Consider the following 7,500-nt stretch of genomic DNA (forward strand, 5'->3'; position numbering starts at 1 on the left):
CCGGGCCAGGTAGGTCCGTCATCCGGGAAGAACCGCGCGCGCTTGCCGGGAGCCCGAGCGCCCAAAGGGGCGAATCGACTCCTCCAGATATACCGCCGAGCAGCCAGCCAGGACACCGGGGCTCTGCCCAACAGACGCGAACCGAGGCCCGCGGAAGGACAGGCTGCGCACCCGGGCCGTAGGCCGGCACCCAGCGGGTCGCGACGTCCTACTAGGGGAGAAGTGCGGCCCACCGCACACCGGAACGGCCCCACCCCGCGGCGAGTGGAAAGGCAACCGGACACGACCCCGCCGCGGATTGCTCCGCGCGGGCGGCCGGCCCCATCTGCCGAGGGCGGGGGCCAGTGGCCGGATGGGCGTGAATCTCACCCGTTCGACCTTTCGGACTTCTCACGTTTACCCCAGAACGGTTTCACGTACTTTTGAACTCTCTCTTCAAAGTTCTTTTCAACTTTCCCTCACGGTACTTGTTCGCTATCGGTCTCGTGGTCATATTTAGTCTCAGATGGAGTTTACCACCCACTTGGAGCTGCACTCTCAAGCAACCCGACTCGAAGGAGAGGTCCCGCCGACGCTCGCACCGGCCGCTACGGGCCTGGCACCCTCTACGGGCCGTGGCCTCATTCAAGTTGGACTTGGGCTCGGCGCGAGGCGTCGGGGTAGTGGACCCTCCCAAACACCACATGCCACGACAGGCGGCAGCCTGCGGGGTTCGGTGCTGGACTCTTCCCTGTTCGCTCGCCGCTACTGGGGGAATCCTTGTTAGTTTCTTTTCCTCCGCTTAGTAATATGCTTAAATTCAGCGGGTAGTCTCGCCTGCTCTGAGGTCGTTGTACGAGGTGTCGCACGCCACACCGCCAGCCGGCTGTGCACGCTACCGAGAAAGTACCGGTATGCGAACCGCCAGGCGACGGGCGCGCATCGCACGTTTAAGGAGACGCGGCCGGCCACACAGGCGACCACGACACTCCCACGTCTCCGAAGCGGGACAAACGCCGCGCGCTTCAGTATACGTAGCCGACCCTCAGCCAGACGTGGCCCGGGAACGGAATCCATGGACCGCAATGTGCGTTCGAAACGTCGATGTTCATGTGTCCTGCAGTTCACATGTCGACGCGCAATTTGCTGCGTTCTTCATCGACCCACGAGCCGAGTGATCCACCGTCCTGGGTGATCTTTTCCTTTTCAGTCTCCCACTGTCTCTTTCAAGACAGTAGCATTTGCGGGACTGAGGCGTCTGACGGCCCCTGTTCCACTATTTTTTTTGTGTCCAACGGCCTCACAGCCGATGGGCGTCGTACGGCTCCACACCGGAGCGGACAGGCACTCGGGCGAACGTCATTCAAAACCGGCGCCAGGCGCCAGGTACCGCAGGCCAGCCGCTCCAGAGCTTCAGCGCTCGTACCACACAACAACAACACTTCCGCTAGTTTTGAGAGGCACGCGTGGTTCCGCACGCGGCGCACGGCCACTGCCGTACAGGTAGCGTGTTGCGCGACACGACACGCACATCGAAAGACATGCAGTCTAGTCGGTAATGATCCTTCCGCAGGTTCACCTACGGAAACCTTGTTACGACTTTTACTTCCTCTAAATGATCAAGTTTGGTCATCTTTCCGGTAGCATCGGCAACGACAGAGTCGATGCCGCGTACCAGTCCGAAGACCTCACTAAATCATTCAATCGGTAGTAGCGACGGGCGGTGTGTACAAAGGGCAGGGACGTAATCAACGCGAGCTTATGACTCGCGCTTACTGGGAATTCCTCGTTCATGGGGAACAATTGCAAGCCCCAATCCCTAGCACGAAGGAGGTTCAGCGGGTTACCCCGACCTTTCGGCCTAGGAAGACACGCTGATTCCTTCAGTGTAGCGCGCGTGCGGCCCAGAACATCTAAGGGCATCACAGACCTGTTATTGCTCAATCTCGTGCGGCTAGAAGCCGCCTGTCCCTCTAAGAAGAAAAGTAATCGCTGACAGCACGAAGGATGTCACGCGACTAGTTAGCAGGCTAGAGTCTCGTTCGTTATCGGAATTAACCAGACAAATCGCTCCACCAACTAAGAACGGCCATGCACCACCACCCACCGAATCAAGAAAGAGCTATCAATCTGTCAATCCTTCCGGTGTCCGGGCCTGGTGAGGTTTCCCGTGTTGAGTCAAATTAAGCCGCAGGCTCCACTCCTGGTGGTGCCCTTCCGTCAATTCCTTTAAGTTTCAGCTTTGCAACCATACTTCCCCCGGAACCCAAAAGCTTTGGTTTCCCGGAGGCTGCCCGCCGAGTCATCGGAGGAACTGCGGCGGATCGCTGGCTGGCATCGTTTATGGTTAGAACTAGGGCGGTATCTGATCGCCTTCGAACCTCTAACTTTCGTTCTTGATTAATGAAAACATACTTGGCAAATGCTTTCGCTTCTGTTCGTCTTGCGACGATCCAAGAATTTCACCTCTAACGTCGCAATACGAATGCCCCCGCCTGTCCCTATTAATCATTACCTCGGGTTCCGAAAACCAACAAAATAGAACCGAGGTCCTATTCCATTATTCCATGCACACAGTATTCAGGCGGGCTTGCCTGCTTTAAGCACTCTAATTTGTTCAAAGTAAACGTGCCGGCCCACCGAGACACTCAACAAAGAGCACCCTGGTAGGATTTAAACGGGGTCCGCCTCGGGACGCGAAAGCACCCCTTCGGCTCGCCCCACCGGCAGGACGTCCCACGATACATGCCAGTTAAACACCGACGGGCGGTGAACCAACAGCGTGGGACACAAATCCAACTACGAGCTTTTTAACCGCAACAACTTTAATATACGCTATTGGAGCTGGAATTACCGCGGCTGCTGGCACCAGACTTGCCCTCCAATAGATACTCGTTAAAGGATTTAAAGTGTACTCATTCCGATTACGGGGCCTCGGATGAGTCCCGTATCGTTATTTTTCGTCACTACCTCCCCGTGCCGGGAGTGGGTAATTTGCGCGCCTGCTGCCTTCCTTGGATGTGGTAGCCGTTTCTCAGGCTCCCTCTCCGGAATCGAACCCTGATTCCCCGTTACCCGTTACAACCATGGTAGGCGCAGAACCTACCATCGACAGTTGATAAGGCAGACATTTGAAAGATGCGTCGCCGGTACGAGGACCGTGCGATCAGCCCAAAGTTATTCAGAGTCACCAAGGCAAACGGACCAGACAAGCCAATCCGATTGGTTTTGATCTAATAAAAGCGTCCCTTCCATCTCTGGTCGGGACTCTGTTTGCATGTATTAGCTCTAGAATTACCACAGTTATCCAAGTAACGTGGGTACGATCTAAGGAACCATAACTGATTTAATGAGCCATTCGCGGTTTCACCTTAATGCGGCTTGTACTGAGACATGCATGGCTTAATCTTTGAGACAAGCATATGACTACTGGCAGGATCAACCAGGGAGCTGCGTCAACTAGAGCTGAGCAGCCGGCCGCCCGGGAGTGTGTCCCGGGGGCCCGCGCGAACACGCAAGCGTCCGCTCAATTATTCTGCAAACAGGAGGAGGCCGAGCTCCCCTGCACGATACACCTCGAAACCCTCTCAGGTCCCGGCGGCGCGCAGCGCCGTCCTAGGTACTTGGTCGGTTTCGAGAGAGGCGCAATCGCCCGGAGTTAGGCGAGTAGACGGTTTTAGTGCGAACACCCTTGCTCCCAACTGAGCTTGCCGCTGCCGACAGAGGCCCGGGAGCGTGCTGTCGTGGCATTGCCGGCGGGAGACAACACGCGCCACCTATGGTGACCGGCAGCTCCAACGCCAGCGCCACACAAGGGCAAAGCCCCACTTGGGTGCAGAAGCGAACTCTCCCAGCACAGCGCACGCGCCAACACGTCCGCACAACTGCGATACAAACCACCTGCGAGAACCGCTGGGGCGACCGAACAGCAGACGGCGTCGCGGCGCCGAGTGCCAGGCGGCGGCGCATCCTCAACGCACACAGTCCTCAATCAGACCAGCACACTGCAGATGTCCACCGCGCTTCGCACCGGGCTCGGCTGAACCAACTTTGGCCGCCAGGCGCCGCGTGCAGGGTGCGCCGCAGCGTAGCTGCGCCGCCTGCCGGGCCCGTCGGCTGGCGCTCCTGCCACTCGGCGCCCCCCACCAGCCGCCTGTTGCGCGTGCGCCCACGCAGCGCGCGGCCAACACGCCGGGCGGCCCCCCTTCACCGGCCGGGAACAGTCCCACCAAGCCACCGCCGCGTATCGCTTCATACCCACATGGGCCTAGTCACGCGTGTGGATGTGGCGGGTACCGCTGAAACAACCGGTTAATAGCTGTACCGATCGTCGCCATCACAGATTCACCTCCAGCGTGAACAACCGCTCAACAACGGATTTCCAGTTCATTTGCGTATCTTGGGCAGTAAACGTAGATGTCCACCTACATTTGCGAATTCAACAATTCTTGCATGCCAGGATGTCATGTGTCACGACACGCTACATCAGACCACATACACACTGCGACATGTGCAGAAGAGAACACGTGGAAGGTGGCCCGCGCACGTATGCGATGTACCTTCCGCGATCCACTGTCAACCGGCATCTGCGGCATGTCCCAGATATGGAACGCGGTCCACCAGGGTAGCACTTTGTGTGAGGCAATACGACAAAGTCGGAATACACGCGTCACTACATCAGACGGCTCACGCTGACCTGACCTGACCTGACTCACCGCACCACCACCCCCAGCGACCCAGGGTGACATACAATGCGTTCGTACGTTCCTCCCACACGCCTCTACGGCGTACCACAGTGCAACCTAGCTGTTATTGGGAGACGAGACAAGTAGCATCAAGCACAACATATGGAAATTGAGATTCGACACCGTTGGGCACAGCCAGCGTACGGTCACACGTATCACACTACTTCACTCTGTACGTAACGACCGATGATCGGTACAGCGTGTGGGTTACGCGTACGACATCAGCGGACAATGGACACAGACCATACCACGACGTACACTGAGGGCGTCGACATCTGAATGCAACTGAACAGCTGCGAGGCTCATTTAACACTCAAACGCCAGACCGACCAGCTTGAGAGGACAGAGACACAAAGAGGGGGACAGAGGGGGACAGAGGGGGGGGAGGGGGGGGGTCGGCGATATAGTCCTATTGCAGTACAATTGACAGTGGATAGCAGGAATATGTGGAAAGTAAGCAACACTCGCAAGACATCTACATGAGGATAACAACGACACCAGAGATTCCGAGCAGTGAACTATGTTAGGCAAAGGGACAACGTGGGTTAGGTTAAGGGACAACGTGGGTTAGGTTAAGGGACAACGTGGGTTAGGTTAAGGGACAACGTGGGTTAGGTTAAGGGACAACGTGGGTTAGGTTAAGGGACAACGTGGGTTAGGTTAAGGGACAACGTGGGTTAGGTTAAGGGACAACGTGGGTTAGGTTAAGGGACAACGTGGGTTAGGTTAAGGGACAACGTGGGTTAGGTTAAGGGACAACGTGGGTTAGGTTAAGGGACAACGTCGGTTAGGTTAAGGGACAACGTGGGTTAGGTTAAGGGACAACGTGGGTTAGGTTAAGGGACAACGTGGGTTAGGTTAAGGGACAACGTGGGTTAGGTTAAGGGACAACGTGGGTTAGGTTAAGGGACAACGTGGGTTAGGTTAAGGGACAACGTGGGTTAGGTTAAGGGACAACTTGAGTTAGGTTAAGGGACAACTTGAGTTAGGTTAAGGGACAACTTGAGTTAGGTTAAGGGACAACTTGAGTTAGGTTAAGGGACAACTTGAGTTAGGTTAAGGGACAACTTGAGTTAGGTTAAGGGACAAATTGAGTTAGGTTAAGGGACAAATTGAGTTAGGTTAAGGGACAAATTGAGTTAGGTTAAGGGACAAATTGAGTTAGGTTAAGGGACAAATTGAGTTAGGTTAAGGGACAAATTGAGTTAGGTTAAGGGACAAATTGAGTTAGGTTAAGGGACAACTTGAGTTAGGTTAAGGGACAAATTGAGTTAGGTTAAGGGACAACTTGAGTTAGGTTAAGGGACAACTTGAGTTAGGTTAAGGGACAACTTGAGTTAGGTTAAGGGACAACTTGAGTTAGGTTAAGGGACAACTTGAGTTAGGTTAAGGGACAAATTGAGTTAGGTTAAGGGACAAATTGAGTTAGGTTAAGGGACAAATTGAGTTAGGTTAAGGGACAACTTGAGTTAGGTTAAGGGACAACTTGAGTTAGGTTAAGGGACAACTTGAGTTAGGTTAAGGGACAACTTGAGTTAGGTTAAGGGACAACTTGAGTTAGGTTAAGGGACAACTTGAGTTAGGTTAAGGGACAACTTGAGTTAGGTTAAGGGACAAATTGAGTTAGGTTAAGGGACAAATTGAGTTAGGTTAAGGGACAAATTGAGTTAGGTTAAGGGACAAATTGAGTTAGGTTAAGGGACAACTTGAGTTAGGTTAAGGGACAAATTGAGTTAGGTTAAGGGACAACTTGAGTTAGGTTAAGGGACAACTTGAGTTAGGTTAAGGGACAACTTGAGTTAGGTTAAGGGACAACTTGAGTTAGGTTAAGGGACAACTTGAGTTAGGTTAAGGGACAACTTGAGTTAGGTTAAGGGACAACTTGAGTTAGGTTAAGGGACAACTTGAGTTAGGTTAAGGGACAAATTGAGTTAGGTTAAGGGACAAATTGAGTTAGGTTAAGGGACAAATTGAGTTAGGTTAAGGGACAAATTGAGTTAGGTTAAGGGACAACTTGAGTTAGGTTAAGGGACAACTTGAGTTAGGTTAAGGGACAACTTGAGTTAGGTTAAGGGACAACTTGAGTTAGGTTAAGGGACAACTTGAGTTAGGTTAAGGGACAACTTGAGTTAGGTTAAGGGACAAATTGAGTTAGGTTAAGGGACAAATTGAGTTAGGTTAAGGGACAAATTGAGTTAGGTTAAGGGACAACTTGAGTTAGGTTAAGGGACAAATTGAGTTAGGTTAAGGGACAAATTGAGTTAGGTTAAGCGATAATCTGGTACAGCCACAGTTAGGTTAAGCGATAATCTGGTACAGCCACAGTTAGGTTAAGCGATAATCTGGTACAGCCACAGTTAGGTTAAGCGATAATCTGGTACAGCCACAGTTAGGTTAAGCGATAATCTGGTACAGCCACAGTTAGGTTAAGCGATAATCTGGTACAGCCACAGTTAGGTTAAGCGATAAACTGGTACAGCCACAGTTAGGTTAAGCGATAAACTGGTACAGCCACAGTTAGGTTAAGCGATAAACTGGTACAGCCACAGTTAGGTTAAGCGATAAACTGGTACAGCCACAGTTAGGTTAAGCGATAAACTGGTACAGCCACAGTTAGGTTAAGCGATAAACTGGTACAGCCACAGTTAGGTTAAGCGATAAACTGGTACAGCCACAGTTAGGTTAAGCGATAAACTGGTACAGCCACAGTTAGGTTAAGCGATAAACTGGTACAGCCACAGTTAGGTTAAGCGATAAACTGGTACAGCCACAGTTA

General features: G+C 52.8%; 3 non-coding genes across 3 annotated transcripts in view; all 3 read right to left on the minus strand.

Moving 5' to 3' along the window:
- LOC126320794 (large subunit ribosomal RNA) overlaps positions 1 to 830 on the minus strand; it is a 4,222-nt gene extending 3,392 nt beyond the window's left edge. Inside the window, exon 1 of the ribosomal RNA XR_007558261.1 lies at positions 1 to 830. This exon is cut by the window's left edge and continues 3,392 nt beyond it. This is a non-coding gene — a ribosomal RNA (large subunit ribosomal RNA).
- A 188-nt stretch (positions 831 to 1,018) lies between these two features.
- Positions 1,019 to 1,173, minus strand: LOC126320801 (5.8S ribosomal RNA). Its single transcript, XR_007558266.1, has one exon. It is a non-coding gene; the product is annotated as a 5.8S ribosomal RNA (ribosomal RNA).
- A 362-nt stretch (positions 1,174 to 1,535) lies between these two features.
- LOC126320785 (small subunit ribosomal RNA) lies at positions 1,536 to 3,428 on the minus strand. Its single transcript, XR_007558252.1, has one exon. It is a non-coding gene; the product is annotated as a small subunit ribosomal RNA (ribosomal RNA).
- Between the last annotated feature and the right edge of the window lie 4,072 nt (positions 3,429 to 7,500).

The sequence above is a fragment of the Schistocerca gregaria genome, unplaced genomic scaffold, assembly GCF_023897955.1.
Source record: "Schistocerca gregaria isolate iqSchGreg1 unplaced genomic scaffold, iqSchGreg1.2 ptg000746l, whole genome shotgun sequence".
NCBI classification, from domain to species: domain Eukaryota; kingdom Metazoa; phylum Arthropoda; class Insecta; order Orthoptera; family Acrididae; genus Schistocerca; species Schistocerca gregaria.